Here is a 22,193-nt window from a genome sequence, read left to right as displayed (position 1 = left end):
TGTTTAGCCCATATTGGTGTTTATGCCTTAACCCTGTCCATTGTTCCCTACCCAGAAGACTTCCTGCTATGCCTCTGAAATAGGAGATGTCCAGAAGATGCTAATTGAGCTAAAGGAAACAATTTATTTAGTGTATAGATAGCATATGGTGCACATTTTCTATATTTTGTCAATCATTTTTTAAGTGAAAAGTGCAATCTCCATTGCAGTTTCTGCTAATCAAACTTGACTGTTAAAGTCATAGTAATATACCCTATGAATAAAACTTCTTAGTTTAACAAAAAATAAAGAAATTGAGGGTGAAGAATGTCCTTTATTGATAAATGATTTTTAGAAAAATTCTTTAAGACTTTTTCAATCACATAGGAACACATTTTCTTTTTATATTTTTTAGATTTAAAAAACATGGCTTTTTTCCCCCACAGGGTTAAATTTTGTATGAAAAGTTAGTGTTTTGAGGAACAGTGATAGATTTGCTTTGACCTATGAACGTAGCCACTCCAGCACCAAGATGGAAGTTACTGGCATAATCTTAGAAAAGAGAACTTATCTTCTTATGGAAAATGAAATAATAACATTGCCTTGTTGCTAATTTTATACTCCTAGCCAATTATGCCAGATCAGACTCTGCCTATATGAAGCATACATGTGTGTTACATACCCACAATGTCTCATACTTCACTATTCTTCTGGGCTCACAATCACTTTAGACTTCAAAATGTTGGCAAACAATTCTGTGTAGTTACTCGTATTAAGGTTTTCTGTGTTGTTTGCCTAAAATAATTATAAATCCACTATTCTGCCATTTCATTAAGAACTTTTCTTACTGTTTCATGCAATATATTACCTATCAAGAGAAGGTATTATTGAATAATAAAATTTTAAACAACAGAAATAAAAACTTTAGCATAAGTATTTAAAATAAAAGCACTGGTTTCTTAATTTGGTAAGAGGGAGGACTTTATTAGGTTCTTTTTACCTAAGCATAGAATGTGATAGTTCAACATTCAGCTTCTCAGATTTTGTGCTTTTCATTCCAATCCCCTCTACTTCTCATCATAGGAGGAACATGACCTAACACACAATTACAATTTTTCTCTAAAGTATTTGTGATTTCAAGACACCCCTAGAGTAGAATGCTACTCAGTAATTTAAAATGTGCTGGTAGTCTGAGTCCACGTCTAGATTATTAGTGGACATTTTTCCCCTCCAAAGGTCAAAGTTTTCAAAGTGTTCTGATATGGCTTGGCTGTGACCCTACCTAAAATTCATCTTAAATTGTAGCTCCCATAACTCCCACATATTGTGGTAGAGACCCAGTGAGAGGTGATTGAATCATGTGGGCGGGTCTTTCCCACGTGGTTCTCATGATAGTGAAGAGGTCTCATGAGATCTGATGGTTTTGTAAAGGGGAGTTCCCCTGCACACGCTCCCTTGCTTGCTGCCATGCAAGACATGACTTTGCTCCTCATTCACCTTCCGCCATGATTGTGAATCCTCCCCAGCCACGTGGAACTGTGAATCAATTAAACATCTTTCCTTTGCTAAATTACCCAGTTAACAGCTTTCCTTTACTAAATTACCCAGTCTTGGGTATGTCCTTTATTAGCAGCATGTGAACAGACTAATACATGCTCTAAATAGAATAATCAGTAATCATGGAAGTACCTTTGGAAATATTAATAAAAGTGAACGGAATTTTTGTTATAATTATTAATACCTATCATCTATATTATTCTGACTTTCTTAAAAAAATAGAGTGTGGACCTAGCTTTACCTACTGATTTTTTTTTTTTGGACTGGCACTGGTAGATGAGTAAATAGAAAAATATGAGTTCTAAATACCCATTGATTTATTGCTGCCTTGCACTTCCGTGCCAGAGGTAATATAGTTGGGTAAGGAACGGCAGAGATCTATGGCTTCCTACAAATAATGACTCAATGGCAGTCGTCTGTTTTACTCAAAAGGTAACCAAAATTTAACTAAGATACTCTCCCCAGAGAGAAATGTAAAGCAGGGAATATTTAAATGTCCCCAGTATCTGTTGTGAGGACATTTAAAAGGAGATTTTCTTTCACATGATTGAAAACACCAGATAATAGGACCAATCAAAATCCGTCCTTCTAATACTACAACATATGTTCAATGATGTATAATTCACTTCCTTTATCTAACCAAAAAAAATTTTTTTTCAGGTCAATTATCTTTTCCATTCATTTCCACCACATCTCCCCACCCCCTACAGAATTTTGATTAGCTCCTGAGAGTGGCATCTGGAAAATATAGAAATCCTTCCAGTTAAAACAGATAATTACTAAATGTATAACTATTGATTGAGAGAAGAAGGAAGATACTGTAAACAATTTTGGAGCTTTTGCTTTGACTCTAGTGATGCTGGTAAGAGTGAGGAAATGGAGTGGAACCAAATCAAGTGATTTATGGATAGCATATGCACCTACAGAAAGCTTCTCTTAAAAGAAGTTTCCTGAGAACCTTTCAGATGCAAATTTATTCAAATAACCTTTAGAATTACCCATCCACTTCTCCATATTCGATCATTTAATTCTTATAAAGGGTGTCTATTTTCTATAAAAGAATCCTGGCATTTGAATGCCGGAACAGAATACTAAGTTGGATATTGTCCCAATATTGTGATCATATGATTTGCTGGAAAATACAGTGAAGAAAAAACTAAATATGTATTATTACCTTCTCTGTATATCTGTACTAGGCAGGTGGTAGGAATAAGCCAGCTATTTCAGTATTGACTTGTAGAACCAATTATAGAAATAATTATAAAAATAAATGCAAATAGGTACCCATTCTGGGCATAGAAAATTATTTTTGCAATGAAATTCTTATGAGTTTCAGTAATATCACTGAAATACCTACATGCATACATAATACATATAATCTGTCTCTATCACACATACATACACATACGCACACATATATACAGATATATATACACAAGTAATCAGAGGAATCCTCCTCTTTTCTAATTACATCAGATTTCTCTTTCCTTTGGCATTTCCTTTTTCTCATACCAAAACTCCAGTCCTTATTTCTCATATCCGTCAGTACTAAGTCCAGGACTTGGACTGAAGTGGCAGAAGGTGAATAGTAACGGGGAAAGGAACTGGGTATGAAGGGTAATTTGGTATGACTGACCTTACTATATATATTGTTTAAACAGCCTGAGCCAAAAATACAGACCAGCCTTTCTCTGTAAAACGAGAAGTCCAAATGTTATGTCTTATTTTTTTTTCCCTGAAATACAGATAACTCTTCCTCCAGTCATTGTTACGGTTTTTCTACGTACCCACCGGAATCGTGTCTTGAATTGTAGTTCCCATAATCCCTATGTGTCCTGGGAGGGACCCAGTGGGAGGCAATTGAATCATGCGGGTAGTTACCTCTATGCTGCTGTTCTCCTGATAGTGAGTTCTCACGAGATCTGGTAGTTTAATAAGGGATTTTTCCCTCTTGGCTTGGCAATTCTTTCTGCCATCATGTGAAGAAGAACATGCTTGCTTCTCCTTCCGCCATGATTGTAAGTTTCCTGAGGCCTCCCCAGCCATGCAGAACTGTGAGTCAATTAAACCTCTTTCCTTTATAAGTTACCTAGTCTCAGGCAGTTCATTATAACAGTGTGAGAATGGACTAATGCAGTCATAATTGTGAGTTCTTTATGTTTATTACAGGGCAAACATAAAAACACAAATGAAAGTTGATTCATTTTTGCCAAAAAGATGTGTCAGATATTGTAAACTGACAGTAAACAATCTTAATGCAAAACATATTTGAAATACTGGAATAAAATGTGACAAATACTGTAGTGCATCCTTGAAAAAAATATAGTATAGAAATATCGAGTGGCCAAAACTGAAGAAAAAGGTGGAAATGGTTAATATGCAGTCAGTGATATTTGGATGTTCCCTGCAACATTTGTCACTCTTAAAGAAGAGCCTTGGGATCTCTAGGAGAAGTGATAAAAAGTCTCTTCTAAAAATCTGTCACAAATGTTTCAGGTTTGAATTTATACCGCCCACAAGGACAAAGAAATCCTAAAGGGAGATTTAACAAAAAAAGTATTCCTGTGTTGTTACCTCATACATTTAATCACCAAATTTCTCTGGAAGGGTACATTCTCAACAAAGGACACTTAGGATTTATAAATATGAAGTCCTATTAAGTAAAAGCTCAAATCCATAGCTATAAAACACATGAGGAAATCATGAGTGAATGTCAGTACAAAGATCAAGATTAGAAATACCAAAACATTGAGATAATGCAATTCCAAACATAGATTATGAAATGAGTATTTACAATTATTAAAAATAAAAGATGTCTGAGCAAATATGTGAAAGACATATCAAAAGAATAAGACAATTTTCAATGGGTACCAATTTTCAGAAAAACGAAATAATTAAAATTAAGTAAATAAACCAATATATTAAACACAACTAAAGGAAGAATTAATGGGCAAGCAGAGCTGAAGAAATTATCCATAATGATGCTCAGAGAAGCAATGAAAAATAATGTAGTGAGAGGGCATATGGGATCTGAAAATTACGGTGAGATGGTTCAACATTTGTCTAATAGGGAGCAAAAAAAAAAAAAACAAAATAAAAATGAGGTGCCAGGCACGGTGTCTCGTGCCTGGAATCCCAGCACTTTGGGAGCCGAAGGCGAGTGGATCACTTGAGGTTAGGAGTTCAAGAACAGCCTGGCCAACATGGTAAAACCCCACCTCTACTAAAAATACAAAAAATTAGCTGGGTGTGGTGGCACAAGGCTGTAATCCCAGATACTTGGGTGGCTGAGGCAGGAGAATTGCTTGCAGTCAGGAGGCAGAGGTTTCAGCAAGCTGAGATTGTACCACCGTACTCCAGTCTAGGCGATAGAGGAAGACTCTGTCTCAAAAAAAAAAAAAAAAAAAAAAAACAAACACCAGAACTAATCTTAAAAAAGAAAATGTACGAATAATGTTCAAGAATTGTGATATCACATGTATAAGTTATGATACATTTCTAAATATTGATATATTTTCTCTCTCTCTTTCTCTCTCTCTCTCTCCAGGAAGCGAACCATATCTCAAGTAAGATGCACTTCTTAGATTTTGAAAGCACTGCATAATCACTCTCCACACCTCCATGCACTTCTATAAAAAATGACTCTATTTCATTTCTCCCTGTTCTCTTACATTGTAAAAAATATTTTAACCATGTGATAAGTCCAGTGAATAAACAGTGGTGTAATGTCAAACAAATCAGTAAGTAAATACAGTGGGATAAAATGAGTAAGAGATAATTTGTTTATTAATTTGTTTATTAATTAAACAAAATTTTAAATGTCTGTTTATGAAACAAATATTTTTAACACCTATTATGTTCTGTATTCTATTTTAGGCATCGGGGATATAGTGGTAACCATGTGGACATGTTTCCTACTTACATTATTGTGGCATGGAGAGGAAAGAGAAAGACCATACACAGCTAAACAAATAAAGGAATAAGATAATTTCAGATAATTAGTGAAATGGAGAAAATAAAACATGTCATATAGCTCAAAGGAGGAATATTTAGATTGGATGGGCAGGCCAGAGCAACAGAGAACAATCCAGCCATGCAAGGTAAGAAGATAGAATGTTTATGTAAAGGAATAGTTAGTACACAAGGACTTGTGTGCACTTACATTCAAGCAACAGAAAGAAGGCCAATGTGACTAGAATTTAGTAAGCAGAATAGAGTGGTAAAAAATACATTTAGAGAGGTAGGTGGCCAGATTAAGGAATGCAAGTAGGCCAGTGCCAAGAAATTTGGGTTTATATTCCAAGGGCAATGCAAAGTCATTGGAGGGTTTTAAGAAGTTGAATGACATTACGGTTTTGTCTTAAACATGCCTCTGGCTGCTCTGTAGAAAACTGAAAGCCAAGGAAGGAGCAAAAACCGGGAGATCAGGTTTGAACCTTTCCAGGCAAGAGCTGGTAGTGGTTTAGACTAAAGTGTAGCTGGAGATGGAGAAAACTGGAGAGGTTGGTATAGATCTGGAATATATTCTGAAGGTGGAACAAGACTTGCCAATGGATTAGAGAGAAATGAGTGAAAAAAAAGGTATTAAGGATTATTGCTGGTTTGGAATATTGGTGACTAAGTGGATATTAGTGGTATTTACTGAGATGAGCAAGACTGGAATAGGAAAAATACATGTTTACTATATCTGTATCAGCTGCGCTGATTAGAATCAACCCACATTTTAGCCATTTTAGGTGTGACATATATTAGATACACGAGTACAAGTGTCAAGTAGGAAGTTGGATGTGGAAAACTGTAGTTCAGTGGAGAGTCTAGGACTAGAGATAAACATTGAGAATCATTATCACAGAGATCATATATGAAGACAAGGGAATTGGACAGGACATAGGTAGCACATTAAAGAGTTTAGGCCAGAGCCCCAAGAAGTCCTGATATTAAGAGTGGGAACTGAAGACATGTTGCAACAAAATTATGTGGCCCTGTGCTAGATGGGATGGTTTAATCTAGTCTTTTCCAAGTCCCTACTTTATGCCACGTTCTGTGCTTTGTGCCCCAATGAACAAAATCAACTGGTTTGTGGTTTAGATTCCATAAAATCATGCTTATTTCCCCATCATTTCTGGATTCAGGATAACATCCCAGAGGCACCCTAATGATTCGTCAATTTTAACCAGCTCTTTATTATTCCAGACACTAAGCATTTCTTATAGGAAACACTCTCCTTCATTTTCTCCCGATTCCTTTCAAAATCTAAAACTCAACAATTTCTTCAGTAGGAATAAATAACATTATGATACCGATTTTCTCTGCTATGCATTTAGGTAAAAGGAGATACAACAAATTTACAATGTAGTTGCAGCTTAATATTTTTCTCTTTATTTGATCCTATTTTTGCAAGTTATAACCGAACATGGAAAATTGCAATGGCTTCTTGATTAAGGTGGTGGATTCTCAGGTTCCTCAAGGGTTACCAATCACCATAGAAATTGTAGGCAAAGCAACAATGTCCGTCTAACTCCAGTAGAAGAAATCAGGTGAAAATAAAGAAAATCATTAGAATCCTTTTAATCCTAAATTAAACAGAAATATGTAGATAGACATCACTAGTAACACATTTCATGGGAAACATTCTGCTCCGGGGCATGCTTTATAACGTTAGCCTGGGTAAATCTGCTTCAGTTTCGATTAATAAAATTGTAAATTCAGGACTTGTGCTTTAGCTAAGTTATAGTTTGGGTTTGCGCTCTGTTAGATTATTCTTTTTTAAAACAAAATAAAGCTGTGAAGAAAGCATGCTCTCTAGAAGACATTATTGTGGTTGCTGCAAAATTGAATTTTTATCCTGTACCTTGGGGGAGACAGTTTAACAAAATGTATTTCCCCCCATTATCACCAATGTTTCCATCTAATAATTTTTTCCATAACTGAAATCATTTTTATGTAGCCTTGGAATGTGTATTGATGTTTGTCCTTTGGCTTTTCTCTTTCTTGAGATAATTTGTAATTTGCTAAAACATTGTAAACACTAGAGCTTTGCACATTTTCTGCATGTTTACTAATCTGTTTCTGCTAAAAAAATTGCAAGTTTGCCATTTAATTTTGCTATTATTTTCCCTGTATATTAAAAATGTATTATTTGGATAACTTTGGTTTGGAATATGAAGGGCTAACGTTAAAATTTACCTTTGCACTCTATTTAAAGGAATAAAATATACCAAGAAAATTGAATAGCTAAAATAGGATTTTAAGGAGAATGTTTACATACCTAAGAAGATAAATGTTTTTGAAACACATTAAAATTATCACCTGAAAAATGCTGTCAAAAAGATGGTAAGGGCCAATCATTGTTTAGGCCATTACTTTGATTTCAGCTTAGGGACTTTCAAAATCTGCCTTCTTTTGTCTCTTTCACTCTCAATTAGAAGGCTTAGAACATTAAACTTGAAGTAAACACTAAGCTGAAGTTCTATTCCATGAAGTAAATAAACGGAAAGAATAAAGGAAGTAAGAGATAGAAGAATACTACATGGTTGAAAAATGTGAGCCTTCAAGAAATATTAAGAAAAGCATCCTCCATCTTTTCTAAAACTTCTACCTTTTCACTGAAATCAAGACATCTCACATTCACAATATTCACTCATTTTTCCAGCATAGATGAGCCTCTTTCTTTCTTCACAATTCCAAACTGATAAGAGAGAGAATTTTGATATATTTGATATGTTCTTGAGTTTTCAATACCATTCCCAAAAGCAAGAGGATTAGAGCTTTGAGAGCAGGGTGCAGGATTGAAAGAGTGATTTGGGATAAGAGAGACTGACAAAGTTGGATGTTTGAGGGAAGAGTCTGTGGGGAAGGAGAATATTAATGAGCAATTTTATAGTGGAGATAAAGAATAGGTTTAAGGAACAGTAGGCTTGAAAAAATATCCAATATGAACTCTTTCTTCTTTCTTTTTTTTTTTTTGAGATGAATGTGTCTTCCATGGAAAAGGCATTTTTTTCTGCTTCTTGTCTATTATAATGCTGAGCACTGGAGCTCTGGAGCTCAACAGATTAGATTTGAATTAGGAGTTTTCCATTAGCATTGTGAAAATTAGTAAATTACTTACCCTCTCTGAACTTCAGTTTTCTCGTAAGTAAATAGGAATAGTAATAGTACTTATTTCATAAAATACTGTTTTTAGATAGATTAGATAGGCTTACCACCACCATTTAAGTTCAAGCCCTCATTACCTGACTTATAATACTGTAGATTGGCTTATCGATATCTGTAATTTAAGCAAATCACATAAAAGCGTGTCTGTTTTTGGTGTCTGGCTTTTTTGACTCCATTTCTGAGCATCAGCCATGATGACGTCATATATGATCGTTGTTTACTCATTTTCATTGCTGTGTAGAATTCTAGTATATGAATATACAATGGCGAATTCATCCAATTTACTATTAATGACATTTACGTTGCTTCCACCTAACATGATTATAAATAACGGTTCTATAAAAATATTTGTACATGTTTAATTGTGACACAGGTAAAAGTTCGTTGAAAATATACACAGATAGGGTATCTACATCCAGTATACCAGATTTATCAAAATAAAAGTGGATAACCCTGAATAATAGGATATAAAGAAATTTTTGTCCTATCCTAAATTTTCTACAATCAACACAAAATCTATTTTTTTTGAAATTGTTATACCATAGTGATTTAGAATATAGGGTCAAAAAGCCAAATTTCACTTTTAGTGCCACTGTTTATTCCCTCTGTAGCCTTCACACTGCTAAGACTCAGTTTCTTTACTTGTTCCTCTGTGAAATTTAGAATCGGAGTATCTCCCTCACATGATTTTTGCAAGCAATAAATTATCTAACACACATAAGCTCATTTCAGTTCCTTGCACACACTAATCATTCCATAAATGCTAGTTGCAATTGTATTACTATATTTATGATAAAAGAACTTTGTTTCCTTGCCTCTCACATAATTATCTTGTAAAATTTCGATTAGATATAAGAAAAAACATAGTGCAGTAATTTTTTAAAAACCCAAATACTTGGAAACTGGAAGACTTTTAATTTTTATTGACATTATAAGAACAGGGAGGCAATCTGCCTGTGGGGTAAGTTACCTAGAAGTACAGCTAAACTGGTTAATTTTAAGAGACGGGATTCTGAAAATGCATGAACAAAAACTATTAAAGTAACATTGGCAGTAGAGAGAAAAAATACAGGAAATTTGCTTTATCAGTATACTGATTGAATCATTATTGATGCTTCTCACAATTTTTTGTTTTTCATTGTTTTCTTAAACATTCTGACAGCAAAGGAAATTATTATATGTGCAAATTGGGTATCACTTCTTAAACTTTTGAATCAGCTGCAAACTGCACTCAACTGAACCAGCAAAATCTAAAACAAATAAAGCACCATTTACGAGAAAGCGTTTAAGAAAATCATATGTACGACAAGCATTTTTCCCAACTCATACAGCTCAAATAGAAATGATTCTAAAATGTATGTGCCTTGTTTACAAATGTGTCCTTATTGAGACTCATACCTGCATTACTTGTTTGATCAGAGCCCTAAAACATTATAATTAAATTGAAACTCTCACCCTCAATTAGCAGATTCATTTCAATTAAGAAAGGAAAACAAAAGAATAATTTTCATCAGCTTCCACTTACTTCTTAGTAAATGCTGTGATAAAATATATTTTAAGCAACCTGACGTTATATTAAGAGGCATTATATTAAGGAAAGAAGAGGGATCTGGGGTTTCAGACAGAACATTGTTTGAAAATCAATACTGCCATTTACTAGTTTTAGATTTTGGGCTGTTTTTCTCATCTTTCAAAAATAACGATTGTGAAGATTAAATAAGATAATGAACATAAAACATTCCTCACACTGTCTGGCACAAAGTGGGTTCTCAGTAATAATATTTTCTTTTTCCTGTCATTCTATTTTTTAATTATTTCCTTCTAAGTAATATTAATTTCCCAATATTGGTACTAGTCTGGTGTGTTAGAGACTTTTTACATCATGCAATGTATTGCACAATATGTTAAGGCCTTTTAAAAGATCAGTATTTATCAAGAATATAAGAGAATGAACTTTCTTTCATCAAAATTTAGACACAATAATTGAAGTGTAACTTTTCTGAAATGTGTCTTTAGAATATTCTTATCTGACAAAGATAGATGAGTAATATTCTCATATTATGCTTTTTTATTTTAATATAAAGACAAATATATGTATGCTGAGCTTATCTCAGTATATTATTCCTACAATATTTTTATAAAGTCAGGTTTATTCTATGATAATGTTTTATGCACCTGCCACTCCTCTCGCATATATAATCTAAAACAATATCCAATAGCAACGTTTAATATATCTTTATAATTGAATGTATTACATTGGAATTAGGTAATTTTTTATGCATATGAATATTTTATTTTACCTTGAGCTTCTCCAAATCTGGAACTGTGTGCTTGGGCCACTCCTAGTAACATGGTCCAGTAACCTGACATGGAAATCATTTACCACTTCAAATATGCAGTATTAAATTAAATATAATTTTTAAAAGCCATAAAAATTAAACTAATTCAAGACCAGTAACATAGCTGGTGAGTAAACAGAAGTAAATTCAAAAAAGAAATTAAAGAAGACTGCTGGAACTGAGAGCACTTAAAATTTCTACTGAAAAACAACAAGTCACTAAAGATGAACTCATAATATAAAAAGTACAAGCCACAAAAGCAAAGGAACCCACCATAAGGGAGAATCAGTAACTACAAGCTGAAAAATTTACTTCCCAAGGAATCATAGAAAAGCCCCGGACCGGTTACTTTCAAATCCCAGTAGAGTACCACGGGAGCAGTTGATTTTCAAATTTGCTGGGTGTCAGTATCTCAATGATTTTAATCCATATAGAAACTCATATTTTAGATGAAAAATGTCCGAGGTTTCTAATATTTTTTCAGCATATACAATACAGATAAAGATAAAAATCTTTGGTCTAACACTGAATCTAAATATTTTATTTAAAAGCATGTGAATGAATGAAATTATAATATGTTGGCCTGACTACCATCTTTTACTACCTGCGAGAAGAAAATATGAAACACATTTTTGATAAATGTTTTATCAAACACATTTGTAAGGTAATATGGCACAATGAATATTATAGTAAGGTTCACTAAGCAGCCTTATACAAATCAGTAAATGCTAGATTTCTTTAAAGAGAGCATCAGTTGCTTAGATAAATGAAGTAGGCTTCCTGACCAGAGGTTACTGGCACAAATCAATACCATGAAATATGCATTCAGTCCATATGGTATTTCAGTAATGGGTGCTTGAAATTCAGTACACAGCTTTGCTATAAATCACAGACAGAAATTATATTAAAAGAAAGTTCGTTCTGTGATTTGAACTCAGAAATCAATGGAAATGTACACCAAAAATAAAATACTTTTAGACATACACATCAAAAGAAAAATGATTTGTGTCATTGCCATTCATATTTCATCTTTTTGTTTCCTATGTCCAGCTTACATTGGATCCTTTCCATGTCTCCCTTTCCCCACACAGAAATACACAAGCATTCCCTGTTGGGAAGAAATTCACACATGTGATCCTTATTAAAAAATATAAGAAGAGCAAAAACCAGAGTAGCCAGAACCTGACTATGAACTCCTTGCTGGGAAGAGAGGGGCATGTGGCTTTTGCTGGTGGAGGGAAAAGAGGCTTTGAAAAGGGAAGTTTCAGGGATTAGAATTAGAAAAACACACCATAAAGCAACCATGATGCTGGTTCGTTGAAAATGTATTTTAGTTTTGTTATTTATACACACTTGCTCTAGGAGTTGAATAATGACAACATTTTACTACTGTATATTAAAACTATTATTGCCACATGTCATTGGCTTCCCAACATGCTTTCCTGCATACACATGCAAACAAGAAACACATGCAGCAGAACTCTGCAACCACAGCTGTGCTACAAGCAGAAGCTGCTGTGATAAACTGACCGGGTGATGTTCAGTGACCTAAATTGGGGCTTAGAAAAAGTGTGGGTGCATGCATGCCTTCATCAAATGAAAAGTAGGCCAAATATACGTGTTTGCTTTTTTATTCCACCACAGCTGCAAAACCTCTCTGTGAGTGTGTATGTGTGTGTGTGTTTGACTATAAAAATAAATATGCCATTAACCTGAAAAAGAAATGAACCACAAGGTGGGTTTCCATCAAAATAGACATAAAATAGATTACATAGTAAACTCCACATTGGGACATAGCTTGTGTTCCTATTCAATTCCCAATAATATATTAGCGTTTGCAATAAATTCCTGAGGATACATAGCATTGTGTCTTTTTTTTTTTTTTTACGATAATTAAGGCAAGGGTGAAAACAAAGACTTTTGTCTCATAAAATTGTGCCTTCTAAGATTACCATCCAAATATAAAATAAATCATAAGCTAGCAAACTACGTTATTTTCTTCTCAGCTGTAAGCATTTTCTGTGGGTTCGTGTGGAAATAGTGCCTATGAAGATCACCATCAATATCCAGAACTGTCTCAACAAAAGCAGCAGATTACTCTTTTACTCTAAAATATGGTTGGATGTAATACAACGCCACTTACTACTAGGCATCATTGAAATCATTAAACATGAAGTGGAAATAGCCTTTTGCTAACGTTTCTGAAACGAGAGCTAAATTGTTGTATGTTGCAAAGTTGAAAGGAGGTATTTGCTGTCTGACACCTGAAGAAAGGACATAAACAGGCAACTTCCATTACCACCACAGGCAAACGGCGAGAGTGCCTACATGTTAACTGACAGCATTTCTCTTAATGTTTTAAGTTAACCAAAGAATTCACAACACAGATAATTTCAGCACTATGCACACACAAAAAAGATCCCTAGGGAATTAAATGTATGTTTTTGAAAAGGTTTTCTGTGTAGGGAAATGAAATGCTAAATGCATAGTGACCCCTATAACCCTGCAAGCAAGAGGGACCTGTGGAGTCACTTAGACCAATCCTTTCATTTTGCAAGTGAAGAAACTGAGACCAGGAAAAGGCCACTGAAGTATGCCAGGGCCACATAGTGAATCCATGTCTTACGACCACATTCACAGGATCTTTCTGCTATGCCTAGATGTCGGAGCCAGCAGAGTAGAAAAAAGTGATTATACAGCCAAATTTTAGATAAAACTCAATTTTATCCCAAATCATATATAGCATTTTCTTTTCTTTCCTTTTTTTGGCCAGAATTACCTAGAGTCAATGTCTGTTTTACAAACAGCCAAATGACCCACTTTTATATTTTAATAATTATGCCTTATTTCAAATGACAACGAATTCGCTTTTTGTAAATTTGGTATTTGTGGCAAATGACAAGTGTAATATGATACCACACTGCATGTCAAACACCCGGGCCTACTGAAATTGTTGCCTAATTTTCTATGTATGTAGCTTCCCGTCACTTGACTTTACACTGCCAGCACTGCAGCCACTGTGGTTGCCTTCCCAGCATGCGGCCCCTACGGGTCTGGGCACAGATACAGACTCTCATCCCCCAAGACCATTATAATCTCAGTCTGTTCTCTTCTTTAGTAATCTCCCTTTCGCATTTCCTACAGTTGCTTTCCCAGCCCCAGGCCACTCTCCTCAAGGTCCTCATCTCATCCCAGTCACTACGCGAAGGGGTTTAGACTCTCACTCCACCAACTCCAACTTTCATCCCTAATTTGCCTTCATCCACACCTGTCTTCACTCTATTACATTTATTTTTACTTGTATCTGTTTTTCTCAGAGCACCTTACGGACTTCTGTGTTCTCATGTGCCATCCCCCAAAAGAGTAGCTCTCTTTTAGCACAAAATTTCACATTTTTCATAAGACAGTCTAATAAATTATGGGCTCTGGTGAACCAATATGTTAGCAATTTCTGGGGCACTTTTTGTACTCTCTCAAGAACTTCTGAACACAGTGTCTTAAAACAGATGAATAAATCTCACTAAGGATATTTCAGAGGAAAGATCAGTGTAGGGATATAGTTTTGGCAACGGAACTTAGCAGTCCACCTCATATTATACTGCAATGCATCAGATACTTCATCTTGATATAGGGTTGTTATTCCATGCAGCTATTTGTGATGAGGACAGTCATTTTGGGCAAACAAGTTATAAAATATGTTGCAGCATCTTATTTTAAATCATGTTTCTACATTTAACTGGTTAGTAATAAGCAAGAAATCATTTGCACAAATACAATTAAATGGAACCTTACAATGGACTATGCTGTCAGAATTTTATTATTAAAGGCTTATTCATCATTATCTGAAGAAAACAAAGAAAACCAAACTAGAAATTATATAAACTCTCTGTTTTGAAAAAGTCTATGAGCCCATATCACCTATTTGTTTATCAACTGAACATTGGTGGCAATCTTGGTTCTGTCCTTTTTAAACTTTGTGAACTTAGTCAATACATGAAGTTTCTTTAAGCTCTGATTTCCTTACTTGTAAAGCACAGGGGAGGGATAGCTGTCTCTGAGGATTGTTAAGATAAAATTAGATAACATTTTTAAAGTAGTAATCACACTACCTGCCACATGACAGTCACTTAATAAATGACAGGTTGTATTATATTTCACAGTGAGTTTGCCCTTTACGTGCAATACATAATCACTGATACCAGTTCAATTTTGGACTTTAGGGAATGAATCCACATTTATAAAACTGAGAGAATTTTCAGGGAAAGAGTAGAATTTTCAGGGAAAGAGTAGAATTTTCCTGGGCAACAGCTTTTTTCTTTTTCCTTTAGAAATGAATATTGCATAGCTCTATTGAGAATTCACCTCTTATTATTTAAAACAATGTTTGATTGGATTCAAACTCTCTCCCGACATCTTCTCAAAGGACAATCCAAACTCTTCAATTATCTTTTTCACATACATCTCAAAAGGTATTTTGAGTGCCTGAAAGGCAATAATTCTTTTCCCTTAAAGTTTTGAATTCCATCTGATGAAGATATTACACTTAGTGGAATAGTACCATGTCACAGAAACAATAGCTTAAATTAACCTCTCACTGTGTTCAGTCAGGTTCTTTCTTTTCCTTCATAAAAGTTGATTCAATGCTTTTGAAAGAGCCAAGATTGGCAAGGATGGAGAATTAAGGTCTTTACGTCAAAAAATAGGTACTGAGTAGAATGAGTAGCAATATCCTTAAAATTATTGGCTAAAGAATATCAAATACATTTAGGGAAGGACTGCCTTAAGGGGGTGGTGGTAATTGAGTCTTCCTGGTACATTTAGTCCAGGGATATATCCTAGGGATAATAATCAGCTCTATTCAACATGGTGAGTGTTGGTTTTTAATTAAAAACAAACAAACCAACCCATCTTCATCATCTCTTAGATACACTGTGTTGCAAGATTAGAACCATCATATCAAATTACATGGAAGAAAGAGTTTTGACAGGACAATTTACCCTCAAGAGTTTCAGAATGTGAGACTCAAACCTAAAATAATTCTTTAATCAACAAATACTTACCAGGTAGCTATCATCTCCCAATCTTTTATTTCCCATGAGGCACTGAGAATAAGAGCCATGCTCCCTTTTTCCATGGAGTTGAATGGAAAGAGGGAGTGACATGAAAGAAATAGAAACATATACAATTTAAAAGATAATTACCTGCTAGCCAACATCATGGGCATATGACCTATATGATCACACAGGGCCCTGACTTTAGAAGGGCCACACACTTGGCTTAATGCTTTGTTTTTGCCTTCCTGAAACTCTTTATAACTTTTAACAAGAGGACTGCATTTTCATTGCATTTTGAACTGGACCTAATTACGTATTTGTTTATTAAGTATTGTGTAATTATGCAGTCAGTCTTGCTCAGATAGCAATAACTGCTATGAAGGAAGTAAAACACAGAAATGATATAGAGAAAAACAGGGGTTATGAGTCAAAGAGTTCCTTCTGACGGTATAAAAAAGACCTCTCTTCCTGTAATCCCAGCACTTTGGGAGACCAAGGCAGGCAGATCTCTTGAAGCCAGGAGTTTGAGAGCAGACTGGCTAACATGGCAAAACTCCGTCTCTACTGAAAATACAAAAATTAGCCAGGTGTAGTGGCACGTGTCTGTAATCCCAGCTACTTGGGAGGCTGAGGCACGAGAATTACCTGACCCCTAGAAGCAGAGGTTGCAGTGAGCCGAGATTGCGCCACTGCATTCCAGCCTGGATGACAGAGCAAGACCCTGTCTCAAACATAAAATAGATAAATAAAATAAAAAATTGTAAAAAACTCTCTCTAATGAGATTTATGAGCCAAGAATTAAAATATTTGCTAAATTAGTGTATCTCCCTTCATTCCCTTACAAGCAACTGAATATAAATTCAACAGACACTGATTTAACACCTAACCTGTACAAGAAGCCATAAGATTACCCTGTAGGGATTAGTAATAGGACAAAATTTTTGACCCAGTAAATTCAAGGTGAAAAAAAGTACTCAGGTAGTTCTCAATATGTTCTTTAATAGAGACACTGAGAGGTATGAGGATTTCAATGTGGAAGTGAAAGATACAAGTGTTTGGAAGAGCAAGAAAAGCCTTTAAAAGCAGGAAAGGTTGATTTCGTTGTCCCGGTTAGTCGGGTAGGATGGGGTAGGAAGCACTTATTTTCCAGGGAGGACAGAGCATCACTGAAGTCCCAGAAGGAAAAAAAGCAGAGTGCTTTTGAGTAACAGTGAGTAATGTCTAAGTTTATTTACAGGATAGGATAGATGTAGGAAATGTTTTTAAAAAACAAACAACTGGGTGCATTCTCATCTCCTGCTTTTCTCTTCTCACCTTTACCTAATAAATTGCCAAGTCCAGTTGATTCTGTCTTCTAAATATCTCTTGAGGGCACTGCTTCTGTCCTACTTCCAGCTGCCATCCTGTCATTTCTAGATGGCTGAATCAACTTCCCAGCTCATCTGTCTTCAATTAGGCCTCTTCCCCAAATCGGTTCTCTTGTCTGAAATTAGAGAACTCATTCTAAAATGAAAATCTGATCGTCTCATGGTTGGGTTTGAAATCTTTCCATACAGTGTTATGAGTGGGTAAGTCTTGATTTTGAAATAAGACAGAATGTTATTTGAGTCCCAGCTCTCCCACTTAATAGCTGTGCTCTTTAATGAGCCTCATGTCCTCTCTCATCCTCGGTTTCCTCATGGGGAGTTTATGATAATTAAATAATGTATATAAATTGATAACACTGCCTTGTGAACAGAGCGTGCTCGGTGAATGTTATTGCTGTCAGAACAACGTCCAATTCCTTTGTGTGGCTTTTAAGGCTCTAACTTAGCTGGTTTCTGGTTTCCTCTCTAATGTTATTCCTTGCCTTATTCTCCACTTCCACAATATGCTCAAGGACGTGCTCTCCCGTTTCCTCAGGACTTTAACATGCTCTGCTTTCTCCTAAGAATATCTGTCTTCCATGACGTATTTGTATTATTCACTCAATCTATTGTTGTTCTACCCATTTGACAGGCAGGAATACTCAGACACCAGTTGGCCAGATGACTTTTTCGAAGTCGTATGGTGACTAGCAGAATAAAGCCCTAAACCAGCTTGGGTTGGTTCAAATCCTGTTCTCATTTCCTGTAAGACCTACTGTTTCACAATTTTCAGATGTTCACTGGGAAAATATTTGTTTTTTTTCCTCAATACAAGTACTTTCACAATATAAATTGTGTCTGCTGCACTCATAGTTAATCTGCGTTTCTACTAACAGCTTATGTATACCAGGTGAGATCAGTGAACAAAATAAACCAAGGAACAAAAACCTGGATATACTGCTTCCCCTTCCAAGCATTATCTTCAATTTCGGGGTTAATGAAACTGTTATCCCATTCTTTGGCGGACACATAAGGCAGCCATTGTTAAGTTTCACTTGCTTCAGCTATAAAATGGGTGCCACAGAAGCAGACTGTTATTTTTAAGGCATTTAGGGAAAGCTGTCACAGATAAAAATTTAAATGGAATGTTAATCTGCTTGGTAAAATTAGAGTTTTAATCTTAAAGTCTAAGGTAAAATAAATTCAGATTGATACAGATTCATTCCACAAACATCAATAATTTTCCATTATGTTAAAATCAATTCTAATTTTACATGCAAACAACAGATTCAAGTAAAAACCTTAGAGGTTTGTGTTCTACCACAAGCATACTTATTTTGGGTCTCTGCAAATCCAAAAACATTTGGAACAGCTGCATGTTCTCCTTGCTAAGGAGGGGACAATTTTGCTTTGATGCCTCCAATTCTAAAAAACTCCAGTTCATTCTTTCTAATTAGCCATCATATTTAGTTTGAACTCAGGGTCTTAAAAAAAATTGAAAGAATCCTGAGGGAAGCTGAGTTAAAAAATTATAGTCACAACAAAACTTGATTAAAAGCACAAGAAATTATCTGGAAGTAGAAGTATTTGTAGTGACATGGGAAATGCTAGTCTATTTTTCAAATTGCATTTAGAAAGTGATTCAACCTCTTCAAAACTCCAGTTTTGTCATCTATAAAATGAGATCAACTTGCCAATTTTTCAGACTTTGTGTCAGGATTAAATAAAATATTGTGAAAGCACTTTGAACATACATATGCTAATCAAATATAATGTGAGATCATTCATACTGGAAAAGGCAAATAAATCCTTCATTGCTCTTTTCTGTTGATAAAATATCCAATTCTTAATGTCTATATCATAAGATACCTGAGCAACTCATTCATTTATCCATTTACTGTCTATACAAATATGGATTAAACATAGTCTTCGCTCTTGAGCATTGAAAGTGAGATCAGATCTAAAATTTGATCAGTAGTAATATCACTGTGTTTGAACCAGACTGGTTTAAGAGCACAAGAGAAGAAATGATTAATTTTGCATGGAACTTCAAAAGGATATGGGATAGAATGAAAGGCTATTTGACTTGGGCTTTTAGTTGATAAGCAAGCTTGTTTTAATAAGCAGAAAGAGTGTAGTGGAGAAGGAAATGGCTTTCTAGATAAGCAATAAATGATCATCAGGGCTTAATTTTGCAGAACATTTTGTGCAAAAATTGAATGAGAACACACATATGAAGATACTACAAGAGTATTCTATTGTACAACTGGGTAAGCTTAGTTTTATGAATTCTAAAGATAGGCCCCTTATTATACACACACACACACACACGCACACGATATATATAAAAAGCTAAATATTGTCTGTATCATTTATCTGTAACATAATGAAATACACCTGGAAAATGAAGATGGTCTCATTGTAAGAAAGAATAATATATTCAGATAATTAAAAATTCTATCAGATTTAATCAAGCTATTTCTAAACAATAAAATGGGAGTAGCTGGTTTTAAAATAGCTTATGATTTATTTGTCTAGTCATATTTAATAGAAATATTGTAGGGTTATACTAATGACTTTTCAACAGTTTTATTTTAGTTACTTGATAAGTGAAAGTAATATTAGCTCTTTCAGAATTAATTAACAATGTAAAATCAGGTCCATGATGTTGGGAAGGTTTGGGAAACCTATAATTCTGCTTAGAAGTAAACAGTTTAAGAAAAGCCCCAATATGTATATTGTTTATAAACTTTAACAGAAGCAGTATATCATCCTTTCTTTGCTCATGTTTTTGATATTATAAGAAATATAAAACCCAGTTTATTAGTTATTAGAATTTGTCAAGAATTTTTCATGGCTAGACCTACATTAACACAGATGGCAAAATTACAATTTGCCTTCATTACTGTGTTAATTAACAGCAAGAAATTCATTATAAAGATGACTGCAAGGAAAACAAAATGTAATTATTAGACTTTCGTATTTAAAAATATTAAACACTTAATATCATATGCATTTAAGAAAAATGTTTTATAGATATATAAAGCATTTTGCTTTATTTATCAACAACTGAATAAAGTATAACATCAAAATACTTTTAATTATCTTTGATCCAGCACTGATATAAGATTTTCCTATGTAATATCTAAATTTTGATGGTAAGGAAAGGTAGTTACTGCCACGTTACAGAAAAAAAAAATATATTTTTAAAATTTGTAACTAGGTTAAACTGATCTTTTAAAATGCACATAGTATAATGACTACCAGACACTATAATAAAGATTTATAAAATTTCTCCTTGTTAAAGTTTAGCCAAAATTATCAACAGATTAATCACTATAAAGCTTAATGTTTTAGAAAATAACTATAATTTTAATTGCCACAAACAAAATATCAACTGATATTCTGTAGTGGATCTGAAATGTAAACTATTTTAGTTTTCACAAGATTAGCTTTATCTAACGAACAGCAAATACTTAGTAAACTTTTAAAATATGAAGCATATTTCTTCATTGTTGAAAATAGGTAGTAAAGGATTTCTATGTGTGTTCAACTAGCTGGTGCTGCCTCCCCTGTTGGTTATCATGATACGTTCTAGCCCATATTGGTGATAGTTCTTAAAGTAGTACTTCTAGACTACTGCCATTATATTTTAAAATACCTATGCTGTAATTGGGGAATATACATCAAAATTTTACAAATGTGAATAACTTTGGGTCTAACAATTTGGTTTGAAAACAGTCAGACAGTTATACAAATAAGTGTGTGCACTGAATGTTTAATGCAAGCTTCTTTGTATTAGTGAAAGTTGGAAACAACAAATATCCATTGATGACACTGAGCAAATAAAGTACTCACCTCTGCATGTATATGATGACATGCAACATAACAACCAAAATAATTATGTAGCTCAATATTTATGACATGGAAAGATGCCCATGATCGATTAAATTATTAAAAAACAGTATATCAAGTAACCAAATAGCAGTGATTTCATTTATGTATCTATATATTTGTAAAGAAAACACATCTTTTCATAAATGCAGATACTTTGTTAAAATATTTGACCAGTCCTTAACAGGGGTCTTTTTTCTCGGTGGTATAATTTTTGTGATATCTCTTCAATATTTTATGCCTTCATAAGGCTTCCATTTGGTTGTGCATGCCTTGTCCATAATAGAAAAATACACAGCGTCTGCAAGCACTTTACTTCCATCTATCAGAAAACTGTCAAGTTTAATGGTCAATTACATATTTGTAAATATACAATTTATGAGGTCTAACAGTTGATGATGCTACTTAGAGTTGTCCCATCCATAACCTCCACAGCCATAAACAATGGCCCTGCCTTTATATATTGCCTTTAACAAACACTAAATATTATTTCTAAAATAAAAACACTTTAATTCTAAAAAGTCCCTAAGTAGCAAGTAATAGTACTGTCTTTGTGAAAAAAAAATTTATACCAGTGTTACATACAATATAAACAGGAAATATGCACATGTTAAAATAATAAAACGTTAAATATATAATTCCAAATTATTTCTCTCTCCCTATTTCCTAGGAATCACGAGAAAGACTCTAAGACTGAGTAAACCATAAAATATTTCTGAAAACGAGTTGTTAAGATTTGAATTGCTTGAAATGTCTTGTGTGCCTCACCTGTGGTACTGCCAATTTCAAATACAACAAAAGTGTTTTCTTATTCTTTGTTCTGGGCAGAAGATAATCTGAATTTAGAAATACACCCCATGCCTCTG

The 22,193-nt window shown here is 34.3% G+C and overlaps 1 protein-coding gene across 16 annotated transcripts in view; it reads right to left on the bottom strand.

The window, feature by feature from the left end:
• The window catches only part of PTPRD (protein tyrosine phosphatase receptor type D), a 2,332,625-nt gene that overhangs the window by 1,088,848 nt on the left and 1,221,584 nt on the right, over nt 1-22,193 (bottom strand). The gene's annotated exons all lie outside the window — the stretch shown is intronic.

This window comes from Hylobates moloch, unplaced genomic scaffold (assembly GCF_009828535.3).
Source record: "Hylobates moloch isolate HMO894 unplaced genomic scaffold, HMol_V3 SCAFFOLD_19, whole genome shotgun sequence".
NCBI classification, from domain to species: domain Eukaryota; kingdom Metazoa; phylum Chordata; class Mammalia; order Primates; family Hylobatidae; genus Hylobates; species Hylobates moloch.
This window is presented reverse-complemented; position numbering and strand designations above follow the sequence as displayed.